The sequence below is a fragment of the Nicotiana sylvestris genome, chromosome 3, assembly GCF_000393655.2.
Source record: "Nicotiana sylvestris chromosome 3, ASM39365v2, whole genome shotgun sequence".
NCBI lineage: Eukaryota > Viridiplantae > Streptophyta > Magnoliopsida > Solanales > Solanaceae > Nicotiana > Nicotiana sylvestris.
In genome coordinates, this window is record NC_091059.1 from 218,600,555 (window position 1) to 218,611,906 (window position 11,352).

Consider the following 11,352-nt stretch of genomic DNA (forward strand, 5'->3'; position numbering starts at 1 on the left):
ATTATTAAACACGCGCCTAAAGAGACTATCGCGTTATTATTTTGGGAAGACCGTGAAATTCGCTAAACGGCCCTCCTGAATTCTAAGTAGTTTAAAACAAGTATTTACTGAGGGCTCCGCAATCTGTACATTTATTTGGCGAAGCTAGTCTCGTTTTTTATTTATTTATTTCTTTTTTTTTTTCCTTTTCTTTTCTCTTTTTTTTTTTTTTAGAAAATGACAAGGCTAAAATGACTACATTTCTTTGCTACTTCGCGAGGTCATGGGTTGTCGATTAAACTTATTTGATGAAACGAGTATTTTTTCCGCGGGATTAAATTACTACTATGATTTTAACATTGCTACTGCATGTACAAACAACTATTAAGACAAACATTTAGATAACAATAATCTGAGCATGAAGAAATAAAATGCCGAATAACTACTTAACATGACGGAACAAAGGAAATGCATTCACGACCAAATTTCAATATCATACGGAGTTAATTAACAAGAAATAGTGATTTACAAACATCATATGAATATGTCTCGCTCATTTGCATACTATTCGCATGAACTAGGATTGTATTTCAACAAAACACATGTACATATTACTAAACAACAAATATGAAGGACACGGACAGAGATGACCTACTTGATATTATCGTCTGATGCGTTGGACCTGCGACGAAACCTCGGACAACAACCTTGATGTACCGGACCTCGACTAACCAAAGGCGACCTCAACGGACTGCACGACGACAGTGAAAGAACAGCGATAGCATGGGCTGGTTGGTTGTCGCGTTTGGATAGCACAGCTGGAGCAGTGGTGTTTGGACGGTGTTCAGTGGTCGTTTGATCCACTGTTGGGCCTGAGGAAACGACGGGGAGACTGGGGGTGGAGTGAAGTCGAGCTGGAGGTTTGGTGGTGTACGCCGGTGGTCGACGAGGCTGGGTAGCAGGTGGTCGTGAGCTGTTGTTTGACGGACGTGCTGAAAACGAACAGCAGCAACAATGGCTGCTGCTCGACCGACGCAGCAATGGGGTCGACGATGAACCTAGGAGGATGAGAAATGGTCGTGAGCTGGTGGACGGAGCAGCTGTGGGCTAGTAGTTTGGGCAGTGGGGTTCGTTTATGGGGGTTTCACGTTGGGGGACGACGATGGAGGGAGTTGGTCTGGTTGCGACGAGGGGGGGTTGCAGATAGGTTTTAGGCCGTAGGGTTTGGTTGATTGGTTGACGGACTGGTTGCGAAACGACGAAAGAGATGGTGTCGTCGGAGCAGGTGGTCGTTTGGACGTGGTGGAGTCCGGACTGGTCTTTGGTGGAAGAGTGGTGGTTATCGGAATTTTTGGGCAGTGGTTAATACGGCTACTGGTTCGGGCAACAATGGTGGTTCACGGTGGGAAGGTGTCGACGAAGGTGGCTGGTGGTTCGACGGTGGTCTTGAGGCAGCTGGTTGGGTGTTTGTCGACAGTGGGGGTGCCGGGGAAGGTGACGGGATGGAGAGGGAGCTGTTGGTCGCTAGGGTTCCGGTCTTCTTCCCAAAAGAGGAAGAAGATGAACAGTCCTTTTGTCCAAATTTTCAAGTCCCTGTCCGTTTTTTTTCTTTAAAATTTCCAAAGTCCCCCTTTTCCAAGTCCTTTGTCCGTGTTTTGTAATGGGCTTGCCCAGAAAAATGAGCCCCACGCGTGGTGGGGTTCGAGACTTATGTCCCCCACGCGTGGTGGGGTTCCCCATGTGTCAGGGACTCGGTTTATTATGGGCTAGGTCCGAAAATTAGGCCTAAAACCGGGTAGTTTGAACCCGAATATTATTCTTTTGCCCGGACCCGAGAAATAGGAACACGACGTTGCTTAACTAGTCCTATATAAGCAAAATAGCTACTAAAATAAGACTAATTATTTAAAACAAAACTATATTATTATTTTCTTAATATTTTTCAAGATTTAAAATAGCTACAAAATATTAATAAAACTATTTTTTGTAATTTTCATTTTTTATATAAAGATAAAATATAAAGTAATATTTTTGCATTTTTTCCAAATTAAAATGACTACAAAACCTTAATAGAATTATATTTTTTGTAATTTTCGAAATTATATAAAGTACAAAAATAAAGTGCAATTTTTTGATTTTTTCAAGTTTATGAGGGATACATAAACTAAAATTTATATATATATTTTTTAGTAATTTTTTCTTTTGCGAGAAAAATAAAGTAAAAATAGTCAAAATAGCTATATTAGTCCTAAATTAAATATTTAAGCTAAGAACGTAAAAATTCCCGGGGAGGGTCAAAAATCACGTGCTTACAGTGACAAACATCTTTCAAGTATGATTCTGATATAGGCATAAGAAAGCATTTTAACATACCCTTTTAGGATAACTGATTCTTCTTCCCAAATCATAAAACAACCACCATATCACAGCTTGCATCTTTCCTTTTTTTTTCTTCTGATAAAACGTTATATCGCCATTGTCACAAAGCAATGCGGTCTCTAGCTCGGATAAAGGAGAACAATGCTAAGTTGACAACAAACACAAAAATAATCTAATTATAATGAATTAGTATGACGAATCCTCTGAGGATCATATAGTCAACCCAACTATTTTGGAATTCAAATGTTGTTTATCCATTGAATTGTTCTGAAATAGGCATAACAGAACAGAAGACACCTTTTTAAAGGTGCTATTTGTTTCTCCAAATAATACAACAAACGCCATATTTATTATATAATCATCTGTTTTCAGCAAGCCTAAAGTATAAAACTTTAAAAGAAAACATGTGAACTGAATCAATTACCACTTCAAATACTAAGCTTCTCGGGAAGGAATCATTCCAGCTTTTGTTGCATAAGCAAAAATGCCACCAGCTTCAATGACAGGACCAACATCACCAATTGGCTTCAATTTATACTCTTTTCCGATCGTATGATTAATCAACCAACTCTCTCCTAGCTCAACAGTCACCGCATCACCCGTCTTACACTCCTCAAAAATCCTCACTCCCGATTCAAGTGGATAAACTTCGCCTGTCGCAACCGAATTCTTGAAGAAAATCCTCGCATACGACTCTGTCACCACCGCCGCCACGCCCGCGGCTCCTAAAGCAACCGAGGCGTGCTCACGCGACAACCCGCACCTGAATTTGTCTCCGCCTATGATGAGGGAGTACTTGGATGTGAATTTATTTAGGTCGACGAAACGGGTTTGGTATGATGAAGGGAATCCGCACAGCGCGTAAGACCCGAGTTTTTTGTACTCGTCTGGGTTTGACGGAACTAGGGTTAGGTATTCCATGGGGATGATTTGGTTAGTGTCCATATTGTCCCCGATGACGTAGTAGAGGCCGTGGAATGTGGTGGCAGTCATGGTGGTGGTTTCTAGTATGGCGGAGGCGGCGGAACAACGAAGGGGTGTGACGGTGGGGTTTTTGGGAGTTGGGCCAAAATGAGAAATTAAAGGATTGAAAGTGTTATTGGAGAAAATTGAAGGGAGTTTGATGGAGGCGGTAATAAAGAAGAGCGTGGTTGGCACGGAGACAGTTTGAAGGTGGTGATGGAACTAGAAAGAGTTGATGCAGCCTCCATTGAAGAAAGCTTTGGAAATTTCTAATTTTTGCTGAGAGAGTGGAGTGTGTTAAAAATGTGGGCAGTACTCAATACAAAATTTAAGACTAAAATCAAAACAGAAGTGAGGTGAAGTTCTCTTGATTCTTAGGAGTTAGGAGAAACCAATTTGTCATCACAAGAACACAATCTCAAGTAAGTTGGCGCAAAAGTGATTTGCCATAGTAGCCACGCAAATAAGAATAAACTATGGTCATTGGAGAAAGCAAAAGTATGGAAGTCACAGTGACTCTATCAAGAGTAAAATATGAGCGCATTATAGACATTCTTTAGAATCTATACAAAAAATACAAAGCACCACTGCCACCAATCGAAGGGAGATTTTGCATGCTGTAACGCTAGTCTGCTACTTCTGCAAATACTGCTAAGGTTTTTGAAAAAATGTACACCCAAAAAAGAAAGGAGAAGAAGCTTTTACAATAAACATACATAGATGAGTAAACTTTTGGCACATCCACTGAAATGAACAAAATGGATATTGCCTTATTTCACTGGAGACGAGCCAATTTTGTCTCTGGAATGATAACAAGCAAACTTTTGGGAAATTGCCTCGTTTATAGCTGGAGACAAGTCAATACTTGAATGATGTAACTTACTTATAGCCCGTTCATCCAGATGAGGATAAAGTCTAAAAAGAAGAGGGTATGCTTATAAGTCCACGAAACTTGCTTTAATTGAGAACCAAAAAGAGGAAAGTCCATATGACATAAGGTGAAAAAGAAAACCACCTAAGAGAGGACACCAGTAACGAGCAATTTAGAGTCTTCAATTTGTAAGTTGCAACCGAGTGGATAAGTGCAGGACAAGAGACACAAAATTTTCAACTTCGAACCTGGGATAAACAGAAAAATCACCTTACGGAATCAACGAACAAACAATGTGCATCATGTAGGTCCATCGATTATTGCTAGGCAAGCTATGTAAGTTCATATCTAAGGGGATAAAATTACATATCATAGAAACTCCTGAATCAAAATCTTCATGTTGTCATCTCTCCTAGAACAAAATGATCTTGCTATTTTCTAGTAATTAAATGTAGAAGATTCAAGAATTATATTTGGAATATGTGTTCATAGAAAGGAGAGAGGGTTGTCATCTCCCCCCATAGAGATAGGAACAACCTTCGAGCTTTACCTGTTACCACACACATCCGATTAAGGGCTTAAGGCTACCCATTTCGGTGGATCTTACCCCAATTTTTATTAATAAAAGAATATATTTGGAACATAGCAAACTATCTTGATGATTGTTGTTGCTCATCCCTACTAAAATCCATTAATCATATCCTAGTCAATTTCCCAACCCCTTTCAAACCATCTCAAGTAATGCTGCTCTACTCTAGAGAATTTGTGACGACCCGACACGTTGTCTCATGAGTTATCGCTCCATTACACCCATTTTATGCTTCTTCATGTTTCATTATCGGTATTTGGTGTGTTAGAGCTGATTTGGATTGGTTTTGGTAGTAAATGAGACACTTAGTCTCTTTAAGGAAGGTTTGGTTTGGAAAAATCAACCAGATGTTGACTTATGAGTTAGAGGGCTCGGATGTGAATTCCGGTGATTCGGTTAGCTTCGAGGGATGATTTGTGACTTATAAGTGTGATCGGAAGTGATTTTGGAGGTCCGGGGTAGAATTAGGCTTGAATTGGCGAAGTTAGTATTTTGGCGAATTCCGGTTGATAGATGAGATTTTGATCCAAGTGTCGGAATAGAATTTCGAGAGTTGAAGTAGCTTCGTTAGGTGATTTGGGATGTGTGTGCAAAATTTCAGGTCATTTGGAGGTGATTTGGTTGTGTTTTTTATCAAATGCGTGTTTCGGAAGATTTTGAAGAACTTAGGCTTGAATTCGATGAGAATTGATGATTTTAGTGTTGTTTGATGTGTTTTGATGAATGCAACAAGTTTGTATGATATATTAGGATATGTTTGGGCTTTTGGTTGAGGTCCCGGGGGCCTCGGGGTGATTTCGGATGGCTAACGGAGAGTTTCGGACTTGGATTTTGCAGCAGAAAATGCAACAGCAGTTGCAGGCCATATTTGGCCTTCGCGTTCGCGTAGAGGAAACTTGGAAGGCAGAAAAGTGCTCTTCGCGTTCGCGTGGAGTGGTTCGCGGTCGCGGAGTGCTAGAGAATCGTGCTTCGCGTTCGCAGTGGCTAGGTCGCAAACGCGTATGAGGAATCTGGGCCCCAGGGCAGTTGCCCTTCGCGTTCGCGATTGGAAGAACGCGTTTGCTTAGTTGAGGTTCGCATTCGCGGGTTGGGAACCGCATTCGCGAAGGGGTAATTTTGGTTAGTGATTTTTGTTCATCGCGAACGCGGGGCGTTGACCGCGTTCGCATAGAGTAAAGTAACCTGGGGAGAAGGGTTTTTATTAAATATTTCATCCGCGAGCTAAGTCTTATTTCCACAATTTTTGAACAACCTTGAGAGCTCTTGGATGAGGATTAAAGAGGTTTTCGACTGGGATTGATTGGAGGTGAGTCTTATGACCTAAAAATATCATTTAATTGTAGAATCAACATCTAAATTCATGAAAATTTGATTAAAATGGGAGGAATTAGGACTTGACTTTTTGAATGAGAAATTAGGATTTGAGGGAGCATTTGAGCTCGGATTTTGGAGTTTTTGATATGTATAGACTCGTGGCAAGATAAGGAGTCCGTTGATGTAAAAATTTCTGAGTTTTGAGAAGTGGGCCCGGGGCTCGGGTTTTGCAAATTTCGGAATTTTTGATATTTTTCGATTGTTTTCGATTGGGTTTTGTTCCCTTAGCATATTGTGACGTATTCGTTGTGGTTTTGGTCAGATTCGACGCGCGAGGAGGTCAATTCGAGAGGCAAGGGCATAGCGAGATAGACTTTTGGCTGGCTTGAGGTGAGTAATAGATGTAAATGATGTCCTGAGGGTATGAAACTCCGGAATTTCACATCGTAACGCTATATTGAGGTGAGACACGCGCTCTATGACGAGTGCGGGGTCGTTTACTATTGGAGATTGTGACTTGGTCCGTCCCGAGTGATGTTTTTACCGTGTATTCGATTAGAACTTATTTGAGATCATTCTTACTTGGATTTAATTGTTATATTTGGGCTTCGTGCCGATTATTTGAATCCTTCAGGGATTGTTATCACTGTTTCCACCTTATTTGGCATATTATCTGATCTCAGTCCTAAGTTTTAAATAATGTTTTGCAAACTCAGCCATTTTACTAAGATTTGAAACTTAAACAATATTTTCTTAATGTTTTGAGCTGAGAACTACTATTTGATTAATGCCCGAGAGGATTATGTGAATTTTGGACTAAAAATGGATCGGGCTGCGCGCCGCAGCAGTGTTATATTGATATTGAGGCCGAGAGTCTGGTTGATGACACAAGATGGCTTTATATTGCGTTTGGGCTGTAGGAGCCCCTCTCGGAGTCTGTACACACCCCCAGTGGGCGCCGTCGATGATAAATAAATGGATCGGGCTGCACGCCGCAGCGGGTACTAGTATGTACCGTTCTATGTGTTGCATCTTTCCTTATGCTTTTATTCTTTGGTTGTTTATCTGTTGTTGTATATCTATACATCTGTCTCATTGGTTACTGCTTTCTTATTTATTGCTCTAAATTGCCGGTTATAAATTACTTTGCGTTTTTCCATGATTTCTTATTCTCAACCTTTATTTATGTTTATTACTCACTGGGTCGGAGTACTCACATTACTCCATGTACCTTGCGTGCAGATCCAGGTACATCACAGGCTGACTGAGGATTGTTTAGCTGAGCAGTAGTATCCGGGAGTATCGAGGTAGCTGTATGGCGTTCGCAGCCTTGATCTCTCCCCTCTATCCCTATCTTTTATTTCGCATTTCCTAGACAGACTTGTAATGGGTGGATTAGGTCGTGGTCGATCAAATTTGGAACCATACAGTTAGTCCCTCCGCTCGTCGGGGTTGCGACCGGATGCGTCCTTGATGAGCGGACTTCATGCATTCTTTTGGAGAAATTTGACCTGTTGAAACATTACAACGTGGCCAATGGGAGATGGTCATCATGTTTAGCAAAACACCGAGTGGTACACTTTATCGGGAAGTGATGTCAGCTTTACGTGCGTCATCATTACGCAGGTTTTCGAGGTAGGGATTAACGGCTTGATGCTTCGATTCTTGCGCTGCTTTGAGACCTGCCGCCTCGATTATGGTGCCACCTAACCCTATAAATAGGTGAAGGATTTGATTTTTTGAAAAACTTTAGCCATTTCTCTCTTCTTGATAAACTCTTTCATTCTTCCTCAATTGCTCTCATATCCTTTTGTTTCTTCTTCCGTTCCTCACCAGAAGCTTCTTCTTCTTCTTTCCTCCTTTTGTGTTGATATTTCTATGAACGATATCATGCCAAGGTCTTGTCGTTCTCGTGAAGAGGTTCCTGAAGCCACCCCGTTGTCCACGGTGCCTCCTTCTGACGGTGGAGAGATGGTGGTAGAAGAGGGTGACAACCATCATACGGTGGAGGAGTTACTACCGAGACACCCCTTATCCAGGAATGACTTCCTCAAAGATCCCCCTTCTACCCAGAACCCCCGAATTTATTGAGATGGAGCAGGTCCATATCGATGCCCTTCATGTAAAGTATGACATTCCTGCTCATATAGAAATAGTTTCGGTGGGGAGAGATTACATGGACGTCCACAGACCTAGGTACTGCGCTTTCTATGAGTACCCCTTTATGATCGGCTATACTCTTCCTCTTTTCCCTTTAGCGGAAGAATTCTGTAGATTCTACCAAGTTTGCCCAGCACAACTTTCGCCATATATGCTCAAGGTGCTACTGTTATTGACCAAGTATGTAGAGTTGGCTGAGTGTAGCGTTTCTATCCACCACTTTTTGAACCTGTTCACGCCTGGCTTCCTCAAGGTTACCATGGTGCATTTGAGGCTTCGTGGCACGAAAGGGCTGGTGGTCGGGACAAATGACCGTGCAAGCCGCAAGTTTTGGCACAAGTACTTTTTTGTCAAGATCGATCACGTCGTTTCTGACTCCGCCAGATTCCTGGAGCGGTGGAACAAGGCTCATAAGTGTCATTACTCATTTTGTTCCCTTTTCTTTTGTATTCACTGTAAAGTATATCCGCTTGCCGTTTTGCAGCTATGGGTCGTCCGCCTCACCTTATTGCGGATATCAAAGATTGGGTAGCCCGTCTGTTGCCTCATGTGCAGAAACTTGAACTTGGCCCGCCTTCGTGAAGCGTTACGCCCTAAAGTTCCCTCTAGTAAGTGTCTTACTTGCTACTTCGTTGGCCGTGTGAGTCTATTCGAGAGGGTCGTCCTCAACCTATTTAATTGGGAGATCCGTCTCGAGTCGTGGTCGCGAGGGATGAGGCCTCTTCGGAGCCGGCCTCACATCCTTTGGATGAATCCTCTAACGGGGACGATCCATTGTCGAGAAAAAGAAGGAGGCTGGTGCTTGGTAAGGGCGTGGCCACGGATGCTAATAGAAGCAGGGCATCCCGGACAACCCTTTGTGCGCGTATTCATGGTCGACGCCATTTTCTCAGGGAGATCTCCTCAAGTGGAAGGAGTTTGTCTGGGATCTAGCTCAGTGCACTCTATTAAGGGTGGTGCATCGTCCAACGTTGGAGAACGTCGTGTTGAGGATGACGGCTCAAGTTCGGATGTAAACCCAGAGGATGTTAATGAGTTCATGGATTGCGACACCCACGTGGAGGTTAGGATGGACGGATCAGACCGTCATGTAATCATCCTGGGAGACTACAACTTGCTTCTGAACAGCGAGCAAATGGCGTCTGCCCTTGTTCCCCTATGTTCCACTCCTGAAAGCGAGATGCTTAGGGTGATGAGTGACGTGGAGTTGTCCCAGAAGGTCGCCGGTATGGCCCTGCAGGTAGAGGCTTTTTCTTCCCTTTTCATCGTTGGGTTTGTGCGATGATCGTCATTCTATATTTTGTTTCTGACTTCTTCCCTTCTCTTTTTATCAGACCCTCGTCAGGGAGGTTGAGAGAGAGCATTGAAAGAGGAGAAGGACCGCCCTTTATGAGAAGATGTCGTCCAGATATCATCAGTATCGTCCTAAGCACCGTGCGATGACCGACATTTATCATCACGACCCTGAGTTTCAGGTGTTTCATGAGGGGCTCAAGCAGCGGGAGGACTAGTTGGAGCGCAAGGTTGAGGAGTTGAGGGAGAGGGATGAGGAGATCGTGAAGGTTGTCGCCCGCAATAGTGAGCTAGAGGCTTCCCTTAAGGCGAGAGAGGATGAGCTCGAGTTGAGCAAGGGGGTGATGCCTAAGAACATCGACTTACTGGCAAAGGTGGCCGTCTTGACCGCTGAGTTGAGTACTAAGGCAGCGGAGATTGAGGGGCTTAAGGGCGAGCTGGACGTTAGTGCTGACAAGCTGGAGGCAGCTATTTCTGAATCGGTAACTTTGGAAGATGCCCTCTGTATTTGTAGGTCGGAGTTGACTGAAGGAAAGGAAGCCTCCGGTCATCAGGTTGTAGGGCTCGAAGGGCGTGTCAAAGAGCTAGAGGTAGAGCTGGCTGCATTAAATGGACAAATGGCCTCGCAGAGGGCAGAGGATGCGAGTCGACATTCTCAGCCTTCTATGTCTCGTGCCTCAGACAATCCGGTCGTGCCCCGTCATTTATACGAGTTGTGGGTCCACGCGAAGGCTCGTCAATCCTGCATCGGCTGAAATATCGCCACCTTATTTTTCTGTATGGCTAAAATACCGCCACCTTTTATTTACGTCTTGCATCGGCTGAAAGACCGCCTCCTTCTGCACTTCATGGGCTGAAAGATCGCCAAATTGTCCGAAGGAGTCATTGTTTGGAGACACCATTTTCATAGCCCGAGAACGCCATGCCATAACCTGAGGACCCCACTTGTATCTTTTGCATATCATTATTCAAAGGCATCATAGTTCGGAGGCATCATTCTCATAGCCCGAGAACATCATTTCATAGCCTGCGAATCCTTTATTATACGCTTCATGGACCAGGACGTCATGGTCTGAGGACGTCATCCTAATCGTCCAAAGACAACATTCATGGTCCAATGGGAACTTGCATCACGTTTAAATTTATGCACAATACATGTTCGTATTGCTCATTTGCAGGTAAACTGGCTATCAACGGCCGTCTCAGCAGAAGCGATCCCGCTCTAGTTCCCGTAGCCTATTAGACTCTGACCATCCTTCTCAACCTGAACATCACGTTCGTTTTTTCGAAAATCTCCATCGGCATATTCCACCTATGGATCTCAAACTACATATGGCATGATTCCTGTAAGACCATGGATATGTAGGCAGCTCAGGAACCAGAGCTCGGTCAAAATTCTTCAAATTTTTTCGTCCGGTCAAATTGGCCATCATGTCTTTACCCGACAACTTTTCCATCCTTCCCGGGTAAAGAGGGGCAACTATTGATACCCAATTTTTCATTATGTATTTTTATATAAAAAATACTTTCAAAATAGCATGTACATGCATATATAAGCATGCCCAAGAGTTTTGGTATTTTTTTCTAATTTTTAAAGATTTTAAAATCAATTTATTGTCTATTTTATCAGTACAAAATCCAATAATTATTTCCAAGATTATTATTTTGGTGAATAATTTATTTTTATTCTCATATTTACACCAAAATATAATTAACATGATTTTGTGTATTTTTACAAATTTATTTGGTATTTAAAAGACTAAATTGCATATAACTGCAATTATAGCCTACTTTAAGATTAATA

General features: G+C 42.6%; 2 pseudogenes; one reads left to right on the forward strand and one right to left on the reverse strand.

Moving 5' to 3' along the window:
- Positions 1 to 2,793: 2,793 nt before the first annotated feature.
- On the reverse strand, positions 2,794 to 3,569 carry LOC104212843 (3-isopropylmalate dehydratase small subunit 1-like; annotated as a pseudogene).
- Positions 3,570 to 4,674: 1,105 nt separating this feature from the next.
- On the forward strand, positions 4,675 to 4,811 carry LOC138888859 (U6atac minor spliceosomal RNA; annotated as a pseudogene).
- The last annotated feature ends 6,541 nt before the right edge of the window (positions 4,812 to 11,352 follow it).